The sequence below is a fragment of the Gymnoscopelus microlampas genome, assembly GCF_963454915.1.
Source record: "Gymnoscopelus microlampas genome assembly, chromosome: 4".
Taxonomy (NCBI): Eukaryota; Metazoa; Chordata; class Actinopteri; order Myctophiformes; family Myctophidae; genus Gymnoscopelus; species Gymnoscopelus microlampas.
In genome coordinates this window covers 21,037,599-21,046,971 of record NC_139941.1, presented here as the reverse complement: position 1 = coordinate 21,046,971, position 9,373 = coordinate 21,037,599, and positions in this window count along the sequence as shown.

Below are 9,373 nucleotides of genomic sequence, written 5' to 3'. Positions count from 1 at the left end.
TGTGTGTGTGTGTGTGTGTGTGTGTGTGTGTGTGTGTGTGTGTGTGTGTGTGTGTGTGTGTGTGTGTGTGTGTGTGTGTGTGTGTGTGTGTGTGTGTGTGCTCGCGTCTTTCTTTCTCTCTCTCTTTCTTGCCGAGAGAGAGAAAGAGAGAGACTGACAGACAGAGAGACAGACAGCGAGCCCTGTTAGAAGGCCAGTGTTGCCATGTCCTTTAATTGTAAGCGAGTTTAAAGCGATTTTGAGTGAGGAGGAATGGAGGCAAATTGGAGGAAAATTCACAGACCATATTGCTTATTTGGCGTGCGCAACCTGGCAACTGCGTGCTGAGAGCTAAAGGGAACTAACCTCGCGTCACCAGTCTTTCCACCTCGGAGGAAATAAAAGGTAACACAATGGTGTACACGAAACGTTGTCCGCCTCGCGGTGTTTGGGTCTCGCTCGGCGGTGGTCAGCGATGACGCTAAGGAACAACATGGTCGGCCGTAATGTTGTGAGTTTGTGTTGGCCGCAATTAATTATGCTTCGAGGGGGCAGATGTGTGCTGAGCAGTGAGAAGTAGCCTACAGACTGCGTGAAGTAATTGTGCGCGTTGTGGCTTGTGTTGTTAGTGACATTGATATGTTGTTGTTGTGTTTAGTCCGACACAGTGACACAGGGAAATTATGGGTTTTGGTTTGTGCAATGTATTATAGGATAGCGACATTACTGACCATTATAACGAGACAAGACATAACATACACATAATACAAATAAACAAACCGTGAAAACATAAGGACATCAACAAAAGGAAAAATCAAAAATACAGTGCACAGAAGCCTACCGCCTGCAGTCTACCTCAGCCCTACTCCAGACAAATCTAACCCAAGTCACTATATGGTTATTGAAGCTCACAGTGAGCCGGAGACGTCAACCAAGACCTGTAGCATGTAGATGATAGTGTCCCCATTTTAAATCATATTTATCCATTCTGTTGAGCAATCTATAAGACAATCTTTCATATGCAGCCAATTGACCCAAGGAAGTAAACCACAGAGAAGGAACCGGTGCAGATGGGTCCTTCCAGGCCCTGACCACCAATCTCCTGCCTAACATAAGGGCAGTTTGAATACACTCAGCTAAGGAGGGAGAGACAGTGCGTAGTAAAACTACGGAGCGGACTCCCCACTACCAGGGGTGCTGCAGCAATATCTTATGCTATGATAAATATTGTATTAATGACGTTATATATTACATAACATCACATATAATAATACATTATTATATCATAATGTCATATGCTGTATTACAGTACATAACACATATTTAACATATACATTATATCTACAATATACACATACATAGTATTATGACATATGAATACATACATATTTAAATATATTTTTAAAATAAATATAATATACACATGAGCCATAAATGACAGTGTCTTTACAACGGCTCTTTCAAAGGGGTTCGCGATGTTTCAAATATATTTATATATATTAAAAAGTAAAAAAAAACATCTACATATCGATATTTTTTTAAATTATCGATACCAAGCGATATTCAGACAATCGCTCGACATGTCGATACAATGTTGTGTGTCTTGCTGATGTTTGTCGTGTGAAGCTTAATGTCAGCGTGTTTGTGTTGGAGCGCCTCAGTGCGGCTGCAGAGTTCATGTGCAACAGCTTGCATGGGTGGAGACCATGAAACAAACACAGAAACGTACCATAGGTACACATACATACACAAATACTGTACTAGATAGACAGACACATACATACTGTACCTACATACATACAGTATATTTTATAAAACTTGCTGTCTGCAGCAGTGCCTTGTTCAAAATATTAATGATTATTGATTATTATGTATTTAATGAAAGTATCTTATCAGAGCTCTGTTCTGTTCTGTTCTGTTCTCTTCTCTTCTCTTCTCTTCTCTTCTCTTCTCTTCTCTTCTCTTCTCTTCTCTTCTCTTCTCTTCTCTTCTCTTCTCTTCTCTTCTCTTCTCTTCCAGCCTCCTGCAGGATCCAGCCCTCACTATCAAGTCCCTTTTATTTAAGGGAAAATCAAGGTTGCTCTAATGAAAATTAGAAGAACTCCATTTCCATGACGCATATCATTTAAATAAAAATAAGCACTTTATTTAGGAATAAGGAAGGTAGAAGGACCCCCTGCTGGACATCACAGATACCCAGGAGACACCAGGGGTAATGATCACACTGATACCCTACTGATAACCTTTCTGTAGTCTCACATAGCCAGACAATGAAAAAGCTCGGCCTGCGTCTACAGTGTTTCTCAAACGTTTCAATATCAAGGACCTCAGAGTTACAGTCCTATAGCTATAAGGCTCCATGTGGAACCCCCTCAAGGAAACCAGAGGGTCCCTGGACCCCACTTTGAGAACCTAACCTTTGAGAATCTAAATTCAATATAAGGGCTAGAACAGTGGCAATAAGGGCTGCTATTAACAACCTTATTGCTTTGAAAGCAAATCATATCACCAATCCCAATATGAAGGACCACCCTAAAGCGTTTGCAGTTATTCTTTTTTAAATAATTTCCACATAAATTGAATTTAGATATTATTATAGATCACCAGACATAATAGGGGGAGATCTCTGATCGTCTGGCTATGTGAGATAGCCATCTGTAGAAGCCATTTCACTATTTGAGTAGTAGTAGTAGTAGTAGCAGCAGCAGCAGCAGCAGCAGCAGCAGCAGCAGCAGCAGCAACAGCAGCAGTAGTAGTAGTAGTAGTAGTAGTAGTAGTAGTGTTATTGTCTGACTAGAGTTAATGCTTCCTCCAGTCTTGACGACATTGCAGGCTTATGCAAAGGATGAAATGTCATTTCGATAGCATGTTATTTAGACAGATGTCAGGTTCATTTGTTGACCTAACATCCTATAGTTTTTATAGTTTCAATGTACAGATTTGTTTTGTTGTTGATATTATACTGTTTAGACTGATGAGGTTCTTTCTTGGTTTACCTAGATCCTAGATTACTATCTCTATGCATTTGAATGCCTAAATTGTGAATTGCTCTTTGTAAGTCGCTCTATATGAGTGTCTGCTAAATGCATAAATTGTAATTGCAATACATTTTCAAAGTTTTCAGAGCTAATAATTCCTGTGATGTACTGTGACATATTCCTGAGATGAGATGATGCATTTGTGCACTATATGTATTGCAATTAACAACACTGTGTTTTCACTGGTGATGATTATTTGAACCTTCTCCCTCCAGCACAGAGCGAATTACCAACAGTTTCTCTGATCAAAGAGACGTTGAGGAGAAAAAGAGGAAAACGAAAGTGTAAGAGACAATGGTCACACATCATTTTCACTTTTTGTTCAATACAGTCTGGTGATAATGCCTGTCTTGTCTTTGTTACCGTAATTTGTATCTCACTCTCTCCTCCAGCGTTCCTCTCATCCCCAGACGTCCTCCTTCTCCTGAAGTCAACACCAAGCAGAAAGGCTTGCAGCAGCCAGAGATTGTTTCAGATAAAATGCTCCTTCTGATAAAATAACATTGCCCAAGTATTTCCCAGATGTCATCTTTTAGTAGGCCTACATTGGTAGGATGCTTTTTGTTTCGGTCATTTGCGACCAATTGGTTCCTCATCGATCACTGCTAATGGAGAAAGTGTGCAGAAAATGTACTTCAGTGACTTGCGAATAACTGGATGAAAATGTTTAAGATGTTCCATTTTAAAAACTAACGGATGAGGTAAAAATGTTGTTTTTGTGAGCTTGTAGATCGGCTATTTCTGCTATTTTTGGAAAATGTTGAAAGTATAAAATAGTGCTTAAGTGGTTAATGTAGGGAGCACAGCTGTAAACATGTGTGTACAGGTCACACTTATAGGAACATACTAAAAATGTCCAGTGGCTCTCAAACCCCCCCAATCCAATATCAAGCTCCCTTAAGCCCCCAACAGCACCTCAGTGCACCCCTTTCAAAAACATTGCTTCCAGCACCCCCTCCCCCATGTTATCTGAACGCTCCCGTTGAGAAACACTGGCCTAGATACTTAATCGTACAACGCACAGTGGAAATAGCCGATTAATGCATGACATTGTGACAAGTTGTGAGCTTATTAGAGCTGCTATTTTCGGTATTTTTTAAGTTTCGAAATATGTGACATTTTTAGGAATGCAAAAAGATAATTACATATATCTCTGCTGTCCGGCAGAAACCAGCTAACTCCAGGAAATGACAAAAGCCAAACAAAAAGTGGAGTTAGGAGGTTTTGTTCATCATTGATAAGAACAGCTAAATGGACCTCCAAGCTCACAATGAGATTGGCGGTCAAAAGGGGGTGGAGCCTGGAGTTAGCAAAACCAGCTACGAGCTGGTTTAGCAGAAAGTTTGAGGATCCTATAGACAGGTTTCCTGTTAGTAAACATGAGAGGATATGACCGCGCAGAGCCGGGGGGAGCCTATAGAGGGCGCCATTACCCGCAGCAGCTCTGGTCAAATGTCCATTCATAAAAGACATGATCTTCACCGGGTTTAATGAAAGTAGATTAAATTATGCAGTTTGTAATACCTTGTTTACTCAATAAAAATGATTTGTCGGAAGTTGGATCTGTTTGTATATAATAGCAGCATTATGCCTATTATGCCTATAATAGCAGAATTATGGCTATCTAACTCCCGAACACAACAACAGAGTGAACGGCGCAACAATTCGTTTCCCCCGAGCATGCGCAGATTGCGCATTCTGCTCTGTGATGACGTCGCGCGGAAATCCGTCTATAGACCAATTATTTGTTTACTAACATCAGTCTCTAACATTGAGACTGGTCGCACAGGTGATGTTTCACGCAATCAATTCCCAACCTGTTGTTTCGGGGTGCGCTGGTTTCAGCACACCGCAACCCCCTCTTGTGTGTTGGCTAGTGAGGCGCGTCCTAGCGAGACCTGACAGAATGGGTTTCATTGAGCGCATACTGGTTGCACGCATACTGGTTCTTATCAATGTGACGTTGTCTGTTAAGGGGTGGAGTAGCTGGTTTTGTCAGAAGCGCTTTTTAATACTTTTCATTGGTTCAATATATTTTTAATCAACAACACACAGACGTAAAGGGTGTTCAATAGCACTGATTTATGGAAAAAATGCAACAATTCATTTTACATTATTGAGAATATACAATACAGAAATGTCTACTTGTACACAAATTAGATTTTGGCTAAGCACAATTTTAGATAAAACGTCTTAGCAATTTTCTTTTAACACATAACATTTAAGTAAGTTAAATAAGACTGAGGATTTTACACAGTGTAGCTCAGTGGGGTTCTACTGAGATCATATCGGGGTCTATGACAGCACATGCTACCATAATCAGTTCCAATAATTTTGTCCATCTTTCGCGGGCTCAAGGGAATCACATTTTGTTGTGATTCTTACAACACTACTGTTTGTTTTGTTAAAAATTAAGTCATATACAGACATCTTTGTCCAGGTCCATAAGGTCCTAGGGAGTCAGTATTAAGGGAGAAAAGGGTCTCTATAGAGCGCATGTCCAAAACTGCTTTAACTTCTGCCCTTTGGGGGCACCACAAATGCAATGAGTTTCCCCCACAGCTTCCTTGTGTCCTGGCAGCTGCTTCTCACGACTGACACATCACTGGCCTGGCAGTTCTCTAAGGAGCACACTTTCTAGTTTAAAACTGTGTTAGCGGAGGATGGTTTTGATACATCGACCTCTGGGTTATGTGCCCAGCACGCTTCTGCTGCGGCACTCTGCTATCAATCACCTCAGATGCGACTCGAATTCATAATCCCTGGCTTAGGAAGCCAGTGCCTTATCCATTAGATTAGGCCACCGCTGCTCCAACATAGGCTGCACAGCCGGTATTGTACTGTGTATTTATTAATTCCTCTAATGAGATCATTCAGTCATAAGTGGACAAACCACTAAAGCAGAGGTGTCAGTGAAAAGGTAATAAGGCTGCATTAGGCAGTATAGAGGACCGAAGTCTGACGCCACTGCCGCTAGAGGGCGCTGTTCCCCTGGGTCGTGGCTTTATTTTTTGTGTTGATATCCCCATAGGGGAATCTTAGATCACGTCATATAAGAACTGTGAAGTGAACTGAACATAAACACACCACCCCAGCATTTCTGTCAGGGGGTTGCTCTGCATTGTTTATGATATTCATTCATAATTTGATGCAGCCTGTTTCTGGAGAAAATTGAATTAATTCTGCCTTAAAAGTCTTAAGAACTACACTTCCGGGTCTGAAATCACTGTCCCTACAGCAGCCGCTGTAGGGACAGTGATTTCCAAAAGGTCAAGGTCACGTCAAGGTCAAAATGATATAATCAGTATATCAGTCTTACCAAGGAACGGAGGGACGTAGCCAAAGATAATGAGCGGACAGTGTTTGAACCCCAGATTGACTTTGACCCTCCTCCTCCTCTTCCTCCACTCTCCAGCTCCTCCCACCCGCCAAAGGTGAGAAGTTAGAAACAAGATACACTCAGAGTACACAGCTGCAATGGAGCACGAGGGTAACTTACTGTTATATTTATTTTATTATGTTGGCCAGGTACCAGGTCAAAGGCCCGGGGACAGTGATAATGTTTATTCACACCTGTTTGGTGTGGTTTACATAGATTGTGGTTACATCTACATGGAATATAGTACAGCTATGGCATACACTACTGAACACTCTCCTCTCCTCAACTGATGGAGGTGGTTTCACTCCCGTCTCGAGACTCTGAGCTGTTGGATTGACATCGGTTCTTGCTCAGTGCTGCCCTCCCCTGGCCATTGCCCTCCTTAAGCTGCTGGCTGTGCTGCAACGCTTTCAGGCAGTAGACACCACAGGATATATCACCCAGGAACAGTATCTACAGGTTACGCATGCATGCATGCACATACGTACACACACACACACACACACACACACACACACACACACACACACACACACACACACACACACACACACACTGTGACGGTTCCCTGTATTGTGTATTGTGTAGCTACATGTATGTCACCTGCATATGTTTCACTTAGGTTATGAGTTGTGTTTGCTTTGCCCTTCTAATTGTCTGTTTCTATTGGTTCCTAGGACTTGGGGAGCAGAGTGATGCAGGTCATCAGGCTAATTGGCGTGCACCTGGGCCCGGGTGCTCACGCCCCTATAAAAAGCCTGCTCCCCAGTCCTTTGGCAGATCTCTGTCTTCTGCACTTCCCTACTTGCACTCCTTCCAACATTTGTTAATACGTACAACACTCGCACCCACACTAAACCATCCACTCATCCATACACGCATTACATACTGACTACTGATTTCCACACCTCATATGTTTAATTGTAGTTTGTTTGATTTGGGTTTTGATCTTTAATAAATACTAAGTATACTTTTTACACTGCGTCTCCCTTGTTTTTGCTATGTTCCCTGGTTCCCCTAGGCCAGGGTCATAACAACACACACACACACACACACACACACTTTGATCAGACTATGTAATTCCACAGATGATGACTTTGATAGTTACAGTAGTGGCCACTTAGTGCATGGACCACATGCTCCTTGTGAGTTGCAAGGTCCCGAGTTTGAATCTGACTCTCGTCATTTCCTGTATGTCTCCCTTCTGTCTGACCACAGTTTCCTGTCTCTCTGCAATCTATTATATAATAAAGCAAAATTAGCAAGACAAAATGAAAAAAAGAAAATGAGCCTGAGAATATGTTCTCTTCCAGTTGTTTGCAAACCATTCTATGTGTCCACCTGGTCTGGACTACGTGTCCATGCTGCAACAACTGGCTGCCTTCCTAGACCCCTCCTGTGGCTTCATCAGAGCCCTCAGTGTGGTGCTGGGATAACATTTAAAGCACCCCTCCACCAGCAAACTAGTCAAGGTGCCGCTCAAAAAAATAGAGCTGCACCAGTTAATCGGACTAATCTGTTGAATTTATTATAAACAAAATTGTGATAATCGATGATTTACTAAAGACTTATTTTTTCTCCCTGGCCTTCAGTGATAGCTGATGTAACCCTGTCTTTCCACTGACTGGTGCTAATGTTTGTTTTGTTTTTATTTGCACTTATTTATTTTTGTATGCTACATCTGTTTACATTGCATTGTTGCTCTTTGTTGTGTTTTTTTTTTTTACCTGTACAGCACTTTGATTGATTCTGTCATGTGAAATCTGCTATATAAACTTTGATTTGATTGATTTGATTTAATGAAATAATTGATCCTTATTTGGGGCATGTCATTTGAAATGACATGCAGGTGAAAATAGCTGATCTACAAGTTCACAACTCGCTACGATGTGACATGTTGTGAGCTTGTAGATTGGCTATTTTTGCACGACACCGCTGTGCAATGAAGTATAAAATAACACTTGTGTGTGCGTGTGTGTGTGTGCGTACGTGTGTGTGTGTGTGTGTGTGTGTGTAAATGGGTATGCATGTGTGTTTATGCACCTGTACAATTAGGTGACAGAGTTGGGCTCCCGGAGCCAGAGGGAAGCGAAGGCGAGGCCCCCTGTGATGTATCCATCCCTGCCCTCCTCACTGTCCTCTGCCAGAATGGACCCAAAGCAGCAGGAGACTCTGCCTTCCACCAGGGATCCAAGAGCCAAGAGGAGCACACTGAGGTACAGTATAAAGCCTGATTTATATTTGCTGATGTGTCCTGCGCCAAAAATAGCCGATCTGCAAGCTGAGTGAGCTTGAGGATTTTTTTAATACTAGATTTTCAGGCCACTACTTCAAATCTATTTTCAATTTGTCATCATATATGGGCATGTTACGTTTATTGTCGTCATCCTCATGTCACCATGACTCAGCCATAACCATATAAGGAGTTCCCAATGCAGCTACGCCCAAATATGGAGTGTGTCGTCTAACCTCAATGTGTCGTCATGGCATCAGGTACAAACAAATCAGTCAGCTCCATATATGGGCACAAAGGGACACGGACTGACAGATACAGTCTCCATACTGTATATGCCATATATGGAGATCTCTGTATCCGACCAATATGCCCATATATTAATGGGTATATTGGCCGGATCGGTGGTGCTATGAGGGCCGCGTAGCAGCCCGGAACTCTAGATTTATTAAATAACTGTAACACCTCTAGTGTTATATACTGTATGTTTCCAGGGAGTAAAGATGAAAAACATCTCTTAGCTAACTGGTACATACTGTACATTGATGTGGAAACTGAATTGTTGGTTGATGTGCATTGTTCTTGGTAAGTAAATACATAAATAATGTATATTGTTAAAATAATGTATATACACATAAAAAAAAATCACACCCAGTGTGAAGTGGGCGGTGTGGTCACAGTGGTCATCACAGTGATGGAAGTGATTCACTTAAAAAAAACAATAGAAGTGTTTTTTTAAGTCCA